General features: G+C 34.5%; 2 pseudogenes; both read left to right on the top strand.

Annotated features, from left to right (window-relative positions):
* The first annotated feature begins 3,377 nt into the window (after nt 1-3,377).
* On the top strand, nt 3,378-4,414 carry LOC141515440 (glyceraldehyde-3-phosphate dehydrogenase-like; annotated as a pseudogene).
* Nucleotides 4,415-11,803: 7,389 nt separating this feature from the next.
* LOC141487972 (14-3-3 protein zeta/delta pseudogene) lies at nt 11,804-12,507 on the top strand (annotated as a pseudogene).
* Nucleotides 12,508-18,611: the final 6,104 nt, after the last annotated feature.

The following is an 18,611-nucleotide window of genomic DNA, read 5'->3' as shown; positions in this document are numbered from 1 at the left end:
AGGGATCCCTTCCCTTTCTATTCCAGCACACCAGAAGTTGCCTATACTTAAGACTAATGAGAAACTACCCTCTCAAAAGTTTAGGTTCTTTCACACAAGTACTTTCTTATTGTTAAACCTCTTTGATTATGCCATACTGCCTCTGTCTATAATGTTACAATAACGAACAGCTCAAATTTGAATCATATTTAAAAGTCCTTACAACAGTCCTGTGAAAAAATTTATGATAAATAAAATTTATAGCATATAATGAATAGTTCATAAGTCTAAAGAGTTTTCCTCACAACAATCCAGTTATGGTCACTCTCATTTTACAAAAATAACAATTCCTAGTTCTATTGTACTTGATAAGATTTTTAAAGAAATATTTTATTTATTTTGAGTTTTACAATTTTTCCCATTCTTGCTTCCCTCCCCCCACCCCCACAAAAGGCAGTCTGTTAGTCTTTACATTGTTTCCATGGCATAAATTGATCTAAGTTGAATGTGATGAGAGAGAAATCATATCCTTAAGGAAGAAAAATAAAGTATAAGAGATAGCAAAATTACATAATAAGATAATGATTTTTTTTCCCGAAATTGAAGATAATAGTCTTTGGTCTTTGTTCAAATTCCACAATTCTTTCTCTGAATACAGATGGTATTCTCCATCTCAGATAGCCCAAAAATTGTCCCTGATTGTTGAACTGATGGAATGAGCAAGTCCATCAAGGTTGATTATCACCCCCATGTTGTTGTCAGGGTGTACAATGTTTTTCTGGTTCTGCTCATCTTGCTCAGCAGTACTTGATTATATTTACAAAGGATTTTATTGTACTTATCTATGAAACAGGGAATGCCAGTATTATAATAAGATTTGCCTAAAAGGATCCAGTTCTTACTGAGAGAGGAACAACTGATTCTTTTTTATGTATGCTTATTTCAAGTTCCATCATATCTTTCTGGCACATCACCAACCCATCAGTCACTTAACCAAGTTTTCAAGTCTCCAGGAACATGTTCTCTATAATCTACCAAGAAGGGCAAATCTAAGTGTTCTCTAAAGACTGGCTCTTCATTAACCAATCCCCACCCCCTCCCATTTCATCATTCTCCTTTTTAAGTTTTTTTTCTTTTACAGATGAAGAAGTTGAGTCCAGAAAAATTAACTCAGCCAGTAACTATTCTTGATTCTAGATCCAATAAACTATCCACTTTGCTACCTTGCCACCCTCTGTACCCTTTATTTGGGAGAGACAGAGATAGGGGATGGGGGAGGGGGGAGGCAGGGAGAGAGGGAGGGAGAGAGGGAGGAAGAGTGATTTATTAAGCTGTTTATATGTATCAGTCACTGTCTTAAAGGCTGAAGATACAAATCTAAGTAATTGAGGGAAAAAACCCAGCCCTCAAGGCACTTAAATTCTAATGAAGAGAAAACAATATATAAAGAGAGCTTGTAGAATCATAATGCTTCTCAGATCATATAATATTTCAGTAGTTGCCTTTCTTGTATATGGCACAGGGTAAACTATGTAGTAGGGGAAAAGAATGATCAGAGTATAAGAAAGAGACTAGATAGGCTGGATTATCAGGGTTTCATAGACTGTGGAGGGTCTCAGGATATAGGTATTAGTATTGACAAAGCCTGATGTGTGTATGTGAGAATCAGTGTCTCTATTCCTATCTAATATTTTAAGGACCTAGGCAAATGACTTAAACTTAAAATAGACCTTATCCTCTGTTGCCTGCTCATGCGTCTCTCTTGGAGGAGAGTATGGAATTGCAAAAACCAATGTGTCACAATTTGCCAAAGAGAAGGCTATAAATCCTTGAGTCTTGCCTGAGCCTTTTTTTTGCTACAAAAAAAGAGCTAGGTATTTTTATTCAAGGCAGAAGGTAAATTCTATAAGTGAGTTAACTAATTCATTCATTCAACACTTATTATATATGTAGAGTGGGGGAAAATACCAAACTGAAATTCAGTGCAATTGCTGCTCTCTCACATATTGTAGTTCAGTTGGAGGAATGACATCAACACAAAACCCTTCAATAAACAATAAAAAAATGTAAGTGCAACAGAGAAGTATGGAGGTCTCAGGGGAAAGGCAATTATTCTCAGTGGGCCTAAGGGAATCAGGAAAGGTTTCCCAGGGGAGAAGATATTTGAGTTGAACTACACAGGACAAACAGGAATTGATAATTTCTTTGAAACATTACGATAGCTCATGCTAAGGATAAGAATATGTAACCCTGACTCACCAGATTCAAAGATACTATTGAACATTTCTTTTGAGCAACCTTTATGATGAAAGTTGAGCTTCCCCATTCACCCATCACATGAGTCCTCTGGTATTGAGAATATTTATAGGAGCTAAATTATCCAGCTCTGAAGAATTGAGGTTGGCATAGTTCCTCTTTATTATTTGGGTTAAAGATATGACTTCTCTTTAGGCAGATTTTTTTTTCTTTAACAGGAGTTCCCTAAAACCCTGATAGGGTAATAAATTATTCATCAGAAAAGAAACTGATTGTTGCAAATATAATTGGCCAAAAAAAGAAAATAGGTATAGGTCTCATGAGTTCATTCACTGCACAGGTTTTCCTACCAACAGTGTTTACTTTTAAAAGAAAAAAAACATATCATCCCCTTTTTATATCACTTCATTTCTCAGTCCTTCCCTACTCTCTCCTCAGTCCAAAGAATTATCCTTTATAATAAATAATAAAAGATAAAAAATAAGGGACAGAGGGAAAATAGTTTAACAAAATTGAACAATATATTAGTAAAATCTAACTCTATGTTATGTTTCACATCCATAGTTCTTCTCTCTTGAAAGGGATGTTTCTTCTCATAACTCTTCTTTGGGACTGAGCTTGGCCATAATAATTATATATCATTCAATTTCAATCTTTATTGCTATTGTTCCTTCAGTTTATTGTTGTAGTGTGTATATGTTGTTTTTCTAGTTCTACTTAATTTACTTTACATCAACTCATATAAGGAAAAGCAATAAGCATTTATCAAGTTTGAGAACCATGGCAGGTGCTGGAGATAGCAATACAAGTCAAAAAAGAGCTTTTGCCCTCAAGAAGCTTATGTTCTTTTTTTTATGTTCTTTTATTTTTTTCAATCGCAACATTCATCTTTTTGCAAGTTTTTGAGTTCCACATTTTTATACTACCCTCCTTTAATTCCCCCTCTCCATGACAGTGAGTAATCTGATATAGGTTTTATAATAATAATAATAATAATAAGCATGTTTAACATATTTCTATATGTCATATGAAAGAAGAATCAGAACTTAAGGAAAAGAAACATGAGAAAGAAAGAAAAAACATACAAGAAGTTTTAAAAAGTGAAAATAAGGCTCTCAGCTCTTCTCCAAGCTCCCTACAAGGATCCACTGCCCTGGTCAGTCGCATTCCTGAGCCAAGATGGTGAAGGTCGGAGTCAACGGATTTGGCTGCATTGGGCGTCTGGTGGCCAGGGCTTCACTCATCTCTGGCAGAGTAGATGTTGTGGCCATCAATGACCCCTTCATTGACCTCAACTACATGGTTTATATGTTTCAATATGATTCCACCCATGGCAAGTTCAAGGGCACTGTCAAAGCTGAGAATGGAAAGCTGGTGATCAACGGAAAAGCTATTACCATTTTCCAGGAGCAGGATCCCACCAATATTAAATGGGGAGATGCTGGAGCTGAGTATGTTGTAGAGTCCACTGGTGTCTTTACCACCATGGAGAAGGCTGGGGCTCACTTGAAGGGTGGAGCCAAACAGGTCATTATCTCTGCCCCTTCTGCTGATGCCCCAATGTTCATGATGGGAGTGAACCATGAGAAATATGATAATTCCCTTAAGATTGTCAGTAATGCCTCCTGCACCACCAACTGCTTGGCCCCCTTGGCCAAGGTCATTCATGACAACTTTGGCATTGTGGAAGGACTCATGACCATGCTATTACTGCTACCCAGAAGACTGTGGATGGTCCCTCTGGCAAGCTGTGGCGTGATGGGCATGGTGCTGCCCAAAACATCATCCCTGCTTCCACTGGAGCTGCTAAGGCTGTAGGCAAGGTCATCCCTGAGTTGAATGGAAAGCTCACAGGCATGGCTTTCCGTGTTCCCACTCCCAATGTATCTGTTGTGGATCTGACCTGCCGCCTGGAGAAACCTGCCAAATATGATGACATCAAGAAAGTGGTGAAGCAAGCATCAGAGGGACCCTTGAAGGGCATCCTGGGCTACACAGAGGACCAGGTTGTATCCTGTGACTTTAACAGTGACACCCACTCTTCTACCTTTGATGCAGGCACTGGCATTGCCCTCAATGACCACTTTGTCAAGCTTATTTCATGGTATGACAACGAGTATGGTTATAGCAACCGCGTATTTGACCTCATGGTCTTCATGGCCTCCAAAGAATAAAATGGGAAGCCACAGATGAATCTTCATCCTGAGCCAAAAAAAAAGTTACATCACTGGGGAGCCCACATCCCTAACATGCGTTCCTCTAACACAGATCCTGTGCCCCATTCACATCCTTGTCCCAAAGTACCCCTGTAGGGGGGAGAAGTCTAGAGTCCTTTATTGTGAACCATCAATAAAGTCACCATATTCAGTGAAAAAAAAAAGTGAAAATAATATGCTTTGGTCTGCATTCAGACCAAAGGTTTTTCTTCTGAATGTGGATGGCATTTTCCATCACAAGACTTTTAGAACTGTCCTTGATCACTGTATTGATGAGAAGAGCTAAGTCCATCATCATTGATCATCATACATTGTTGCTCTTAATATGTGCAATGTTCTCATGGTTCTGTTCACTTTCCAGGTTTTTCTGAAGTTCACTCACTAGGTATTTTCTGATTTATTTAAAAAGAAAACCATTACATCCATATGCCATAATTTGTTCAGCCATTCCTCAATTGATGGACATCCCCTTAATTTCTAATTCTTTGCCACTACAGAAAGAACTGCTATAAATATTTTTGTACATATAAGTCTTTCTTTTTCTTTTTTTGATCTCTTTTCATTGCCACTACTTAATAGTGGTATTCATGAATCAAAGGGTATGTACAGTTTTATTGCTCTTTGGGCATAGTTCCAAATTGCTAGGAGCTTATGTTCTCATAGAGTAGGAGTATGGAGACAATCTACAAAAGGGAATTGAAAAGTGAGCTGAGGAAGAGAGGGAGAACATACATGAGGAGGTATGCTGGTGAAATCCTGAGAGTCAAAAGCAAGGCCAGGAAGGAAATGATCTCTTCTTATAATTCCATGTATGCACATATTCATTATTTTTCATGGCACTATAATATTCTATTACATATATGTGTCATATTTGTTTAATCATTCCCTAAGTGATTTTATTTAAAATGTATTTTATTTCCAGTTTTTTGCTACCACGAAATGTGCTTTTACAAATATTTTGGTTTATCATCACCTTGCAATGTATGCCTAGATATGAAATCTCTAGCTTCCTTAACATAATTCTAGATTTTATCCCAGAATAGTTTAAACAGTTCCCAAGGTATCACTTCTAAAAGTGTACACACTTCCAAAATATCTGACACCCTTTCTTCCTCTTTCCCCTTCATCCTTCTCCCCCTCCATGTCCCTATGCCCTGTTTCCTCCTTTTCTATTCCCTGGCCCTGACAAGTATGTGGAGAGCAAATGGGTCCATTTCTTAGGTACTTCATAGAGCATTCTGGGTGAGAATTTAATGAGCCAGAGAGATGTGATTTTGGTGAAACTTCCCAAGTTTGAACCCACAACATATAAGAAAAGACTCTAATGTGCTGTGATAAAGATTCTACACCCTCTAGAGTGCTATGCTCAAGATTTTACACCCCATTAACAGCCCTTAACTCAAACTACATGTAAAAGGAATATGAGTAAGAGGAGAGACATCGCCTTGTTGGCTGAGATTTCCCTTAGTATGACAGGGAAATATTAAAGGAAACCCTTGAGACCTTGAGTAGAGAACTTTTTAGTTATTTAAACTGATGCTGTAAAGATAGGGAGCGACTACTGAGAAATGACCTCCCACTTAAGATAGACACTTTGATCCTCTGGCAAGCTCTCATAGGATTTGAAGTTTATTTCCTCCAAATCTCCATTTTTTTAGAGGAAGAAACTGAGTCCTAGAGAAGGAAAGGGAATTGATCAAGGTCATATAAAGTTAGTAAGTCATAAAGTCAGTGTTTGAACTTTACTACACAGACTGTAAATACATGGTGGTCTTGACATTGTGGTCCAGAGACATTCCTCAGTGTTTTGAAAGGACATACTTTTTGTGAAATTAGTGTTGCAGAAGAAAACTTGTTATTCTGTTGTTGACGTTGTACTGCATGTTGTTTCTCCTTTTGTATGTGTGCATACAAAGCAAAATGTGGCTGGGCAATAGAGCTGGAATCGACTTCTGAAGCAGTGACCATGTATCTTCCCTATCAAATTGATAGAAATGATTTGGTATATGTGTTTGTTTTTCTTTATGTTTTTTCCTCATCTCTAAACAGCAGCAGAAAAATATATCTGAGACTAGGACTATCTAAAAGGAAATATCCAGGATTTTGATAACAATATTTAGAAATTAAATAGAGCTGAAAGAGTTCTGAAAAATTATTTAGTTCACCCTGTCTTGACTTAAACATAAAGAGATTACGGTTTCCAGTTTCTTACTTGGCTAGTATCAGAGACAGAACTATAATCCCTGTCTTTTAACTGTCCATGAAGCACTTTCATTATACAATAAGCCTCCCTTACCATTTCTATACATAGGATTAGTACATCTAGGTGGTATATTGTATAGCTCACTGGTTTTGCAATCAGGAAGATTGTTCTTCTTGAATTTAAATCTGGTCTCAGTAACTTACTAGCTGTGTGACCCTGGAAAACTCACTTCACCCTGTTCATCTCAGTTTCAACATCTGGAAATTGAGTTGGAGAAGAAAATGACAAATCATTCCAGTATCTTCTTCAAGAAAACCCCAAATGGCATCACCAGGAGTCAGACACAACTGAACAACAATAAAAATATTACATAGAATCAAAGACATGGCATTGGAAGGAATCTTAAAAGTCTTCTAAGTCCTCCTGATTCCAAGATGGTGTAAGGTAGAAAGTCACATAAGTTCTATCATATTCCCTCCAAGCAACCTTAGAATAATACCTCAAAATTAGATTTGGAGTGGTGAAGTAGTTTTCTAATCCAGGATAGCTTGGAGGATCAGAAGGAAAGGTCTGTCTCACTGGAGTAAGAGGGACATATGGTTCATCAGATGATGCTCAAGGATTCCAGAAGCAGGCTACACCCAAGGGGCTCAACAGACAGTCTCCAAATCCCAAAATAAGCCACCAGAGAAACTCCACTCCAAGTGCTAGCAAGTTATGAGGTCTTTTCCCTGGTATACATCAATAGTGAGACCGTTCCCTGAGGGCAGGCCAGCAGCAAGGTCTACCTCCAGTACAAGTCAGTAGTGAGGCCCCATCTCTAGTACAAGCCAGCAGGTAGACCCCCAAACCCTGTCCCAGGAAGCTTAGAACAGAGCCCTTTCCACTCCAGGAGTAGTGCCCAACTTTACATGAAGTAAAATGACAAGAAATAGCAAAAAAAATGAGCAAAAGAAAAAAACACCCATTGAAAATTACCATGATGACAGGGAGGGTAAAGGCAAAAACTCAGAAGAAGACAACAAGGCCAAATGGTAACATGAAAAGCTTCAAAGAAAAATGCAGATCATCTCAAGCCCAAAAAGAACTCCTGGAAGAACTCAAAAAAAGACTGAAAGAATCAAATGAGAGATTTAGAAGAGAAATGGGGAAAAGAAATGAGAGTAATATAAGGAAATCTTGAAGAAAGAGTCAACTTAGTAAAGGAAGCAGAAAAAATGGGAAAAGATATACAAAAATTCACTGAAGAAAATAATTTCTTAAAATGTAGAAAGGGGCTAATAGAAAAAGCTCAATGAAGAAAATAATTCCTAAAATATTAGAATTGGGAAAACTTAAAACATCAAGAAATACTAAAACAAAAATCAAAAGAATGAAAAAATAGAAAAACCATGAAATTTCTCGTGGAACAACAACTGACCTGGAATATAGTTGAAAAAAGATAATTTAAAAATTATTGGACTACCTGAAAGCCTGAAAAATCTTTTTGAAAGACTGAAAAAAGAGCCTGGATACCATATTGTAAGAAATTATCAAGAAAAAAGATAGGCCAAGGAGAAAATGTTGCAAGCAACCAGAATGAAACAATTCAAATATCATGGAATCATAGTCAGGATTACATAAGATTTAGCAGTTTCTACATTAAAGGACCAAAGGGTTTGGGATATAATATTTCAAAGTGGGGGATTACAACTGAGTTTTCAAAGAAAAAATGAAAATTTATGAAATAGAGGTCTTTCATGCATTCCCAATGAAAAGACTAGAGATAAAAATTTTAATTTTTAAGAGAAACAGAAGTATAAATCAGAAAGAAAAAACATGAGAGTCAATATGATAAAACTTCATATTCCTACATGGGAAGATGATACTTGTGACTCTTAAGAACTTCAATACTATTGGGCAATTAGCAAAGGTATGCATTGTCAGACAGTGTTGATGTGAGTTGACTGTGATGGTTTTTTTTTTTAATTTAAGGAGTAAGAAAGAAGATTGTACTAGGAAAAGAGGGAAGAGAGAGAGGCAGAATGGGGCAAATTTTCTCAAATTTAAAGAGGTATGAAAGAATTATTACAGTGGAAAGGAAGATGGAGGTGGTCAGTGTTTGAAGCTTACTCTCATTAAAACTGATTCAAGGGGCAGCTAGGTGGCACAGTGGATAAAGCACCAGCCCTGGAGTCAGGAGTACCTGGGTTCAAATCCGGTCTCAGACATTTAATAATTACCTAGCTGTGTGGCCTTGGGCAAGCCACTTAACCCCATTGCCTTGCAAACAAAATCTTAAAAAAAACTGATTCAAAGAGGGAATAACATGAACATTCAGTTGGATATGAAAATCTATCTTACCTTAAAGAAAATTAAGAAGAGATGGGGATAAGAGAAGGGGGAAGGAACTAATAAAAGGGAGGGCAAATTGGAGGAAGTGGTGGTCAGAAGTAAAACACTTGTGAGGAGCGATAGAGTGAAAAGTGTGTTAAAAATAGGAATAGAGAGAAATATGCAGTTAGGTATAATAACTGTAAATGCGTATGTCATGAACTTATCCATAGAACAGAAGTGTCCAGCAAAATGGATTAAAATCAAAATCCTACAATATGCTATTTACAAGAAACACATTCGAAGTACAGAGACTCACATACAGATTAAAGATAGGGGGCTAGAAAAGAATCTGTTATGCTTTAACTAAAGTAGAAAAAAGTAGGAGTAGCAATCATGATCTGAGTCAAAGCAAAAGCATAAATAGATCTAATTAAAAGGAAATCATACTTTGCTAAACGGTACCATAAACAATATATGTAGCAATATCAATACTGAACATATATGCACCAAATGGTATAATATATAAATTTTTAAAGGAAAAATTAAATGAGTTATAAAAGGAAAGTGATAGTAAAAACTAAACTAGGTGGAACCTCAATTCTCCCCTCTCAGAACTAAATAAATCTAACCAAAAAATAAATAAGAAAGAAGTTAGGAAAGTGAATAAAATTTTGTAAAAATTAACTCTGATAGACATCTGGAGAAAACTAAATGTGAATAGAAAAGAATATGGGTTTTTTTTGCAACAGCAGCAGCAGCAGCAGTACATAGAATCTACACAAAAATTTACTGCATATTAAAGTATAAAACCTTTATATTCAAATGCAGAAAAGCAGAAATATTAAATATATCTTTTTCAGTTCATAATGTAATAAAAATTACATTCAACAGAGAGCAAAGATAGATTAAAATTTATTTGGAAATTAAATTATATATACTAAAGAATAAATGGGTCAAAAAACAAATCATAGAAACAATCAATAATTTCATTAGAGAAAATGACAGCAAGACAACATAACAAAATTTATGGGATGCAGTTAAAGTAGTACTTAGGAGAAAATTTATATCTCTAATTTAATGGATTGGGCACAACTAAAAAAACAAATTAAAAATCCAAAATTAAATATCAAATTGGAAAGTCTGAAAATCAAAGGAAAGATTAATAAAATTGAAAGTAAGAAAACCATTGAACTAATAAAGAAAACAAAACAAAAAACCAAAATGTTTTGTGAGGAAAAAACAATTAAACAGATAAACCTTTGTTTAATCTGATTTAATAAAGGAAAGAAGAAAACCAAATTACCAGTGTCAAAACTGAAAGAGGTGAATTCATGACCAATGAAGAGGAAATTAAAGGAATTATTGGAGTTATTTTGCTCAATTATATATTAATAAATCTGTCATTTTAGCAAAACATATAAATATTACAAAAAGAATATATGCTGCTCAGATTAACAGAAAAGATAGAATACTTGAAATAACCCTGTTTTAGGGGGAAAAAATTTTGAACAAGTCTTCAATGAACTGTCTAAGAAAAAAATTTCTAGGAGCAAATGGATTCACAGGTGAAATCTACCAAACATTAAACAATTAATCCTAATGCCATATAAACTATTTGGAAAACATAGGCAAAGGAGAAGTACTACCAAATTCCCTTTATGACAAAAATATGGTGCTGTTGCCTAAACCACAAAGAGTAAAAATAGAGAAAGAAAATTATTGGGTGCTAGGTGGTGCAGTAGATTAGAGAATCAGCCCTGGAATTAGGAGGTCCTGAGTTCAAATCCAGTCTGACATTTGACATGTGCTAATTGTGTGACCCTGAGCAAGTCACTTAACTTCAATTGCTTTGTAAAAAAAGGGGGAAAAACTATAGGTTAATTCCCCTAATGAATATTGATGCAAAAATTTTATATAAAATGCAGTCAAGGAGATTACAGCAATATATTATGAGAATCACACATTATGCCTAGGTAAGATTTTATACCAGGAATGCAAGCTGCTTCAATACTAGGAATCTATCAACATAATTGATCGTATCAATAAAAAACCCTACAGAAATAATGTGATTATCTTAACAGATGCAGAAAAATCCTTTGACAAAATATGGCAGCTATTCCTATTAAAAACATTAGTGAGGGGCAGCTAGGTGGTGCAGTGGTTAGAGCACTGGCCCTGGAGTCAGGAGTACCTGAGTTCAAATCTGGCCTCAAATACTTAATAATTACCTAGCTGTGTGGCCTTGGGCAAACCACTTAACCCCATTGCCTTGCAAAAACAAAACAAAACAAAATACTAGTGAGCATGAGAATAAATAGATCATTTTTTAAAATGGTAAGCAGTATTTATTAGCATTAGCTAATTTTAGATATTATTAAACTTTGCAAGCATTATCTGTAATGAGGTCAAGCTAGAAAACCTCCCAATAAGAACAGGAGTCAAGCAAGATGCCTACTTTCTTTTTAATATTGTATTAGAAATGATAGCTATAGCAATAAGAGAAGAAAAAGAAATTGAAGGAATTAGAATAGGTGATAAAGAAACAAAATTATGATGCTTTGAAGATGATATAATCATATACTAAGAGAATCCTAGATAATCAAGTAAGAAATTAGTTGAAATAATGAACTTAAGCAAAGTTGCAGGATATAAAATAAACACACATAAATCATATATTGCCATATGCTAGCCAAATAAGTTCAAAAGCAAAAGATGGAAAGAGAAATTCTGTTTAAAATAACTGTAGCTCTTTGCCAGCAACCACTGAACTCCACTTCCTTCTATCTTCCACTGCCATTTACTCCAGGCACAGAAGATTCAGTCATGGATAAAAATGATTAAATTGGTTGAACAGACTGAGAGATTTGATGACATGATAGCCTGCATGATGTCTATAACTGAGGAAGGAACTGAATTATCCAAGGAGAAGAGGAATCTTCTCTGTATGGCTTTCAAAACTTTCTTAGAGGTCCCAAATTCATTTCGGAGGGTTGCTTCTAGTGTTGAGTAAAAGATGGAAGGAGCTGAGAAAAAAATTCAGATGACCTGAAAATACAGAGAGAAAATTGAGACCAAACTAAGAGACATCTGCAATGATGTTTTATCTCTAGTGGAAAAGTTCTTGACTCCTAATGCTTCACAAGCAGAAAGTAAGGTTTTCTATTTGAAAATGAAAGGAGACTACTACCATTATTTAGTTGAGGTAGTTGCTGATGACAAGAAAGGAACAGTGGATCCATAACAACAAGCATATCAGGAAACATTTGAAATTAGCAAAAAGGGGATGAAACCAATACATCCTATAAAATTGTGTCTGGACTTGAACATCTCTGTGTTCAATTATGAGATTCTGAACTCTCCAGGAAAAAAAAAATCTGCACCCTTGCAAAAAATGGCTTTTGATGAAGCCTGTGCTGAACATACAAAGACAGCACACTAATAATGCAATTACAGAGAGACAACTTGATATTTCTAAACATCAGGGAGATAAACACCCAGGGAGATAAAGCTGAAACAGTAGAAGAAGGGGAGAATTAACTAGCTTTCCAACTTTGTTTCATTCTAAAATTTACACAGTAGACCATTTTGTCATCCATGTTGTCTCACAAATAGTTTTTGGTTATGATTTGTGACAGATTTATGGTACTACTATTTGGATTTCTATATGTCCCATGTGGTTTTATGTTTAATTTTAGGGAAGTAGAGCCAGTTAACATTTCAGGAGTTCTGTTTTCATCTGAGGAGGCCAATGTAGGGATTTAGAATTTATATATATATATATATATATATATATATATATATATATATATATATATATATATATATATATATATATTTTTTTTTATATGTCTGGCAAAGTACTTTGGGTACATTTTGATTTCGTTAAGACTAGTATTGAAACAAACCATGGCTAAGCAAAGAAAACTGCCTACATATTGGACTGTTATGGTGGGATAAAAAAGTAATTGATTCCAGCCACAGGTATAGATAATTGTGAGTACCTTAAGATTGGCACACATATGACTATGGTAGAAACTAAGTTTTAGCCCATTTAATTTATTCTGAAGGGAAGAAATGGTTCACATTCCATTATTTGTAAAGTTACCTGCTGTTTGATTTCATGATTTTTGTTACACTCATTTTATTTGTATTCACATGGTTTAGACAATCTAAGAACAAATGTACACATAAAATGCAGTAAAAAATAAATTGCTTAATATTGATAAAGTCACTGTATTTCAGGCACAGCACATGCATTTAATTTTTTTAGTTTTTTCCAGTAGTGATTCTTTTTGATATTTGCCTAAAATGCATATGCTATAAAAAATAACTAACAGAAAAATAATTTGAGATGATGACTAGTTTTGTTAATGTCTCATGAAATTTTTATGAACAAAATAAGCATAATTGTTAAGAAAATGTGCATTAAGTTGATGTAAGTGGAATACAAGTTTTATGAATTGACAAAATAATAAAATAAAATAATTATAGACAATATAAACTACTTGGAAGTCTACTTGCCAAGACAAATTGAAGAACCATATGTATATAATCAAAAAATTATTTTTCACTCAAATAATTTCATATCTAAACAACTGAAAAAATATTAATTCCTTATGAGTAGGCCAAGTCAATATAATAAAAATGTCAATCTTCATATATTGATATACTTATTCAGTACCATATGAATCAAATCTACTAAAACAATTATTTTATAGAACTAAAGAAAACAAAAACAAAATTCATCTGGAAGACCAAAAGGTCAAGAATGTCAAGGAAAATCATTGCGGGGAAAAAACATGGTGGAAAGTGGCTTAGCCATACCAGATTTTAAACTGTATTACAAAGTGGTAGTCATCACATCAATCTGAAATTGGCTAAGAAATAGATTAGGTCCACTATATACAGTCATAAGTGACCATAGTAAACTAGTGTTTCAAAAACCCAAAAATGTAAATTTTGGGGACAAAAATTCACTATTTGACCAAAACTGCTTAGAAAATTGGGGAAAAAATATGACAAAAACAGGATATAGACCAATATCTCAACCATATACCAAAATAAGATAAAAAATGAGTACATGATTTAAACATAAAGAATGATACCATAAGCAAATTAGGGGAGCATGGAATAATTTACCTGTCAGGTAATGGTTAAGGGAAGACTTTTGGTCCAAATAACAGATAAAGAGCATTACAAAATATAAAATGGATAATTTTGATTATATTGTCAAAAGGGTTTTTGCAAAAACAAAATCAATGCAACCAAAATTAGAAAAAAAGCAGAAAACTGGAAATTTTTTTCTGAAAATGAACTCCAATATAGAGAGAATTAAGTCAAATTTATTTTTTGTTGCTGTCTCTTTGTTTTATTTTATTTTTCTCCTAATTTATATTTTATTTTATTTTTCCATTTACAAGTTATGAAATTTTTCCAATATTCATTGACATACATATACATATTTATTTTACATAATTTCCTTCCACCTTTCCTTTCCACCCCTCTCCCTTCAGCAGCAAAATGAAGAAGGTGAAGATTGTACTTATGTATTTGTGTTTAACATGTTTAACATGTTTACAGATAAGTCATTTTCTGTATGACGAATTAGGACTAAGGGAAAAGAAAGAAAGCCATGAGATAAGAAGAGTATTTTTTTGTTTGCTGAATTTTGTTCTTGTTTTGTTTTTCTTCCTCTGATTGTGAATAGCATTGTTCATACCAGGTCTCCCAGGATTGTCCTAGATCTCTAGACTGCTGAGAGAAGTAGCATTCATCAAGTTTGATCAACTCACAGTATTGCTGTAAATATATACAATTGGTTCTGCTCCCTTTGCTAAAGCATCAGTTCCTGCAATTCATTCCATGATTCTCAAAGAGATATATTTTAAAAGATGGACATTGGTGGGGAGGAGGGGGTAGTGGGAGACCTATTTGTCCAATAATATGTATAGCGGCTCTTTTTATGATGATGAAGGATTGAAAATTGAGGGGATGCCCATCAATTGGGGAATGACTGAACAAGTTGTGATATATGATTGTAATGAAATATTATTGTGCTTCAAGAAATGACAGGCAGAATGATTTCAGAAAGCTTGCCTCCATGAACGGATGAGAGTTAAGTGAGCAGAATCATACATTATTGTATGAACAACTGTGAATGATTTAGCTGTTTTCAGACAATGATCCAAGACAGTCCTAAAGGATTTATGATGAAAAGTGCTATCCATCTCCAAAAAGAGAAATTATGAAGTCATAATAAAAACCAAAGAATAATATTTTTCACTTCTTTCCCTCCTTGCCCCTTTCCTTCCTTCTTTTCTTTCCTATTTTCTTTCTTTTCAAGTTTGATTCCAAAAAAAGATTAATATAGAAATTGGTTTTACATGATTATATAGCTACATCCTATATCATATTGTGCTTACCTTCTCAGGTAAGGTAAAGAGGAAGGAGGGATAGAAGTTGAAACTCAAAACTTAAAAAAAGTAAGTTAGAAATGATTTATACATGTAATTGGGAAAAATAAATTTTTTTAAAAAGAAATCAATTAAGATTATAGATTTAGAGCAAGAAGGGACCTCAGAAGTCATTTAATATAATTCCTTCTTTTTTATAGATGAGGAAAACTGAGGTCTAGGGAGGCTAAATGACTTGCACAGATAGTGATCATCTGTGGTAAAATTTGAACCTATCTGATTCCAGAGTCAATGCTCTTTTCACTGTGTCACTCTGCTACCCATCTCATCCCTAAAGCAAAAATCTCTTTTATAATATCTTCAACAAGTGACTGGTTACTCAGATACTTTTTGAAGATTTCTTACAAGGGGAAATTCATAGCTTCCTGGGGCAATTCATTTTGCTGTTGGAAAGCTCTCTTTGTAAAAAAAAAAATTCCCCTGATTTGGAATGGAAATAGACCTCTTTGTAACTTCCATCCATTGCTTCTAGTTCTGCCCTTTGGACTAAGGTGAACCAGTTTAAATCCTTTCCAACTTGATAACTTTTCCAGATCTTGATAGAATCTCCATCAAAGTCCTATCCCAATACATATATCTCCCTCCAAATTTGTGATAGTAAACATTAAAAAAAAGATAAAGAAGGAAATAATGTATTGCAATCTCTGAACATTTCAATACTAAACAAATAAGCTTTCTATGTCTGCTTCTTCTTTTAGGCACAACATTTTATTATAAACTTCTAAAAATCACCTCAGCAAAGAAATTCCATACCCCCTGTGTCCACATGAATAATTTTAGCCTTGATCACCAAGAGAAAAAATAAGTAAAAACATCATCTAGGCTCTGTGAGAACTCAGTCTTGCTGAAGAAGCAAGGAAATACCCTCAAACTGTTAGAGAACTATCTCAATTCTTGTGTCAAAGGCTCATCGCACAACAGAGGCCTGGTTCACTTTGGTGGATTTTCTCCAGTTTTGACTTATAATATCCAGATATTTAAAAACCTTGAAAAATGTCCACGTGGTACTTTCTAGCATACAGAAAGTGACTTGTGCACTTCCATAATATCAGAGAAGAAAGTTTTACTAAAAAGAGTAGGAAAAAAACAGGAAAAAAACAAGTCCAAACCAGGGCTTGGATGTGTAACCATTAGTCCCAGAGGTATATGTAAATCTCCATGTCATTAATATTTTCTTTTCTAAAAGTTATTCTTACAGAGAACACCATCCTACACACACACACACACACACACACACACACACACACACACACACACACAAACCGTATATTTGTCTTCTATTCTTTGACCTTCAAAGTTGGGAGTGAGGGAAATGTCTTTTTTCACATTCTCCCCAGATCCATGATGCATGCAGTTCTCAGATAAAGTGAAGTCAAGTCTATCCAACTGTCAAGTCTATTCAGCCTTTTAGTAGCCTTTACATGATGAGGCAAGAACCTGCCAAGATGGTGAAATAGAAGGAAGATATAGAACATGATTCTCCCAACCACCCCATGACTCAACTGTTTCAACACAATCACCAGAGGTAGGATATAGTTTGACATCTTAGCCTGTAGGGTAAAGAAAGACTTTCTTATGGTAGCTGCCTTATTCTAGGTGGAGTGCACACTCAATCATAGAGCAAAGAAAAGTCTCCCAGGCAAGGGTCTGATAGCAGGAGGAGACACTTCAAAATCAGCTATAGGATAAAAGAAAGGCATGAAGATGGAGGACTGGGCCTCAAATGTAGTAGGAAGAAGAGACCAGTACTCAGTGAAAAGGAAAGTTCCCTGATGTTAAGGAGAGGTTCTCAACAAAATATGATCTCCTCAGGAGGGAGTATCATAGACAGTTACTGGGCAAAACAGTCCAGTGATGAAAAAGGAAAGGGGGAATAATTTTTTCCTTTTCCAAAAGGAAAAGTCCTCAGTAAAATTAATGTGACCCTGGGATCCATGGAACAGAGGTTTTTAGGGAGAAGGGGTTCAGCACCAAAAATAAGTAAACAAAAAAATTAAAGAACTTATAATATTAGTGATAAACAATAAAAACCTGGAAAATAAAATAACATTATAAAACCTAAAATGATAGTTTGGTTTCAAGATTCCTTAGAATTGCTAGAAAAATTATATACTTAAAAACAGAGTCAAAATGAGATTCTAAAAAATAAGATAATAAGAAGAATTGAGAAAGAAACAAGATGAGAAACTTGGAAAGATAATTAACAGTTTAAGATCAGAGGAACAAAAACTTATTCAGATGCAGCTAGGTGATGCAATGGATAGAACACCAGCCCTGGAGTCAGGAGGGCCTGAGTTCAAATACAGTCTCAGACACTTAATAATTACCTGGCTGTATGGCCTTGGGCAAGTCACTTAACCCCATTACTTGTAAAAACAAAAACAAAATTAAAAACTTAGGCATAACTCCCTAAAAATTAGAATCAAATAGAAGTTAGTAATTCTAGGAGACAAAAAGAAATATTAAAACAAAGGTAAAAAATGGAAAGAAAATATAAGATATAGCAAAAAGAACTGACATCATAAACAGAGAGGGTAAATTAAGAATCACTAAAGTGCTTGAATACCAAAATGAAAAAAAGTCTCAATGTCAAGAAAAAGTGAAAATAGAAAATAATTTACTATTCATCTCCTGAAAGAAAACCCCAAATAAAAATTCTCTGGAAGCCAAAATCCAGAACTTCCAAATCCAAGGGAAAAAATACTTTAAACACTCAGAAAGAAGTCTGTCAAATACTAAGGAATTACAGTCAGAATCACAGAAGATTTAGCAGCTATCAATAAAAAGGAAAAAAGTATCGAAAGGAAAATTCCAAAAGGCAAAATTTATAGCTTTATAATCAAAAGTAATTCATCTAGAAAAGTTGAATATAATTTTCCTGAGAGAAAATAAGATTTTTAAATAACGAAAGAGATGATTTTCAAGCTCTCTTGACGAAAAGACCAGAATTGAACCAAAACTTTGAAATAAAAACACAGAAACCAAGAGAAACAAAAAAATTTCTATAAGTGAGAAATTAGGAGTAACTTTGAAAGGACGAGCTGTTTATATTCTAATGGAAAAGTAATTATATTAAATATACACTTCACTAGCCACAATGAAATAAAATTATATTAAATAAAGGGCAAGTGAGGGAAGGATTAAAAATTAACTGAAAACCTAATAACT

The sequence above is a fragment of the Macrotis lagotis genome, chromosome 1 (genome assembly GCF_037893015.1).
Source record: "Macrotis lagotis isolate mMagLag1 chromosome 1, bilby.v1.9.chrom.fasta, whole genome shotgun sequence".
Taxonomy (NCBI): domain Eukaryota; kingdom Metazoa; phylum Chordata; class Mammalia; order Peramelemorphia; family Peramelidae; genus Macrotis; species Macrotis lagotis.
The sequence above is the reverse complement of the archived record's forward strand: the minus strand, read 5'-3'. Positions and strand labels throughout refer to the sequence as shown.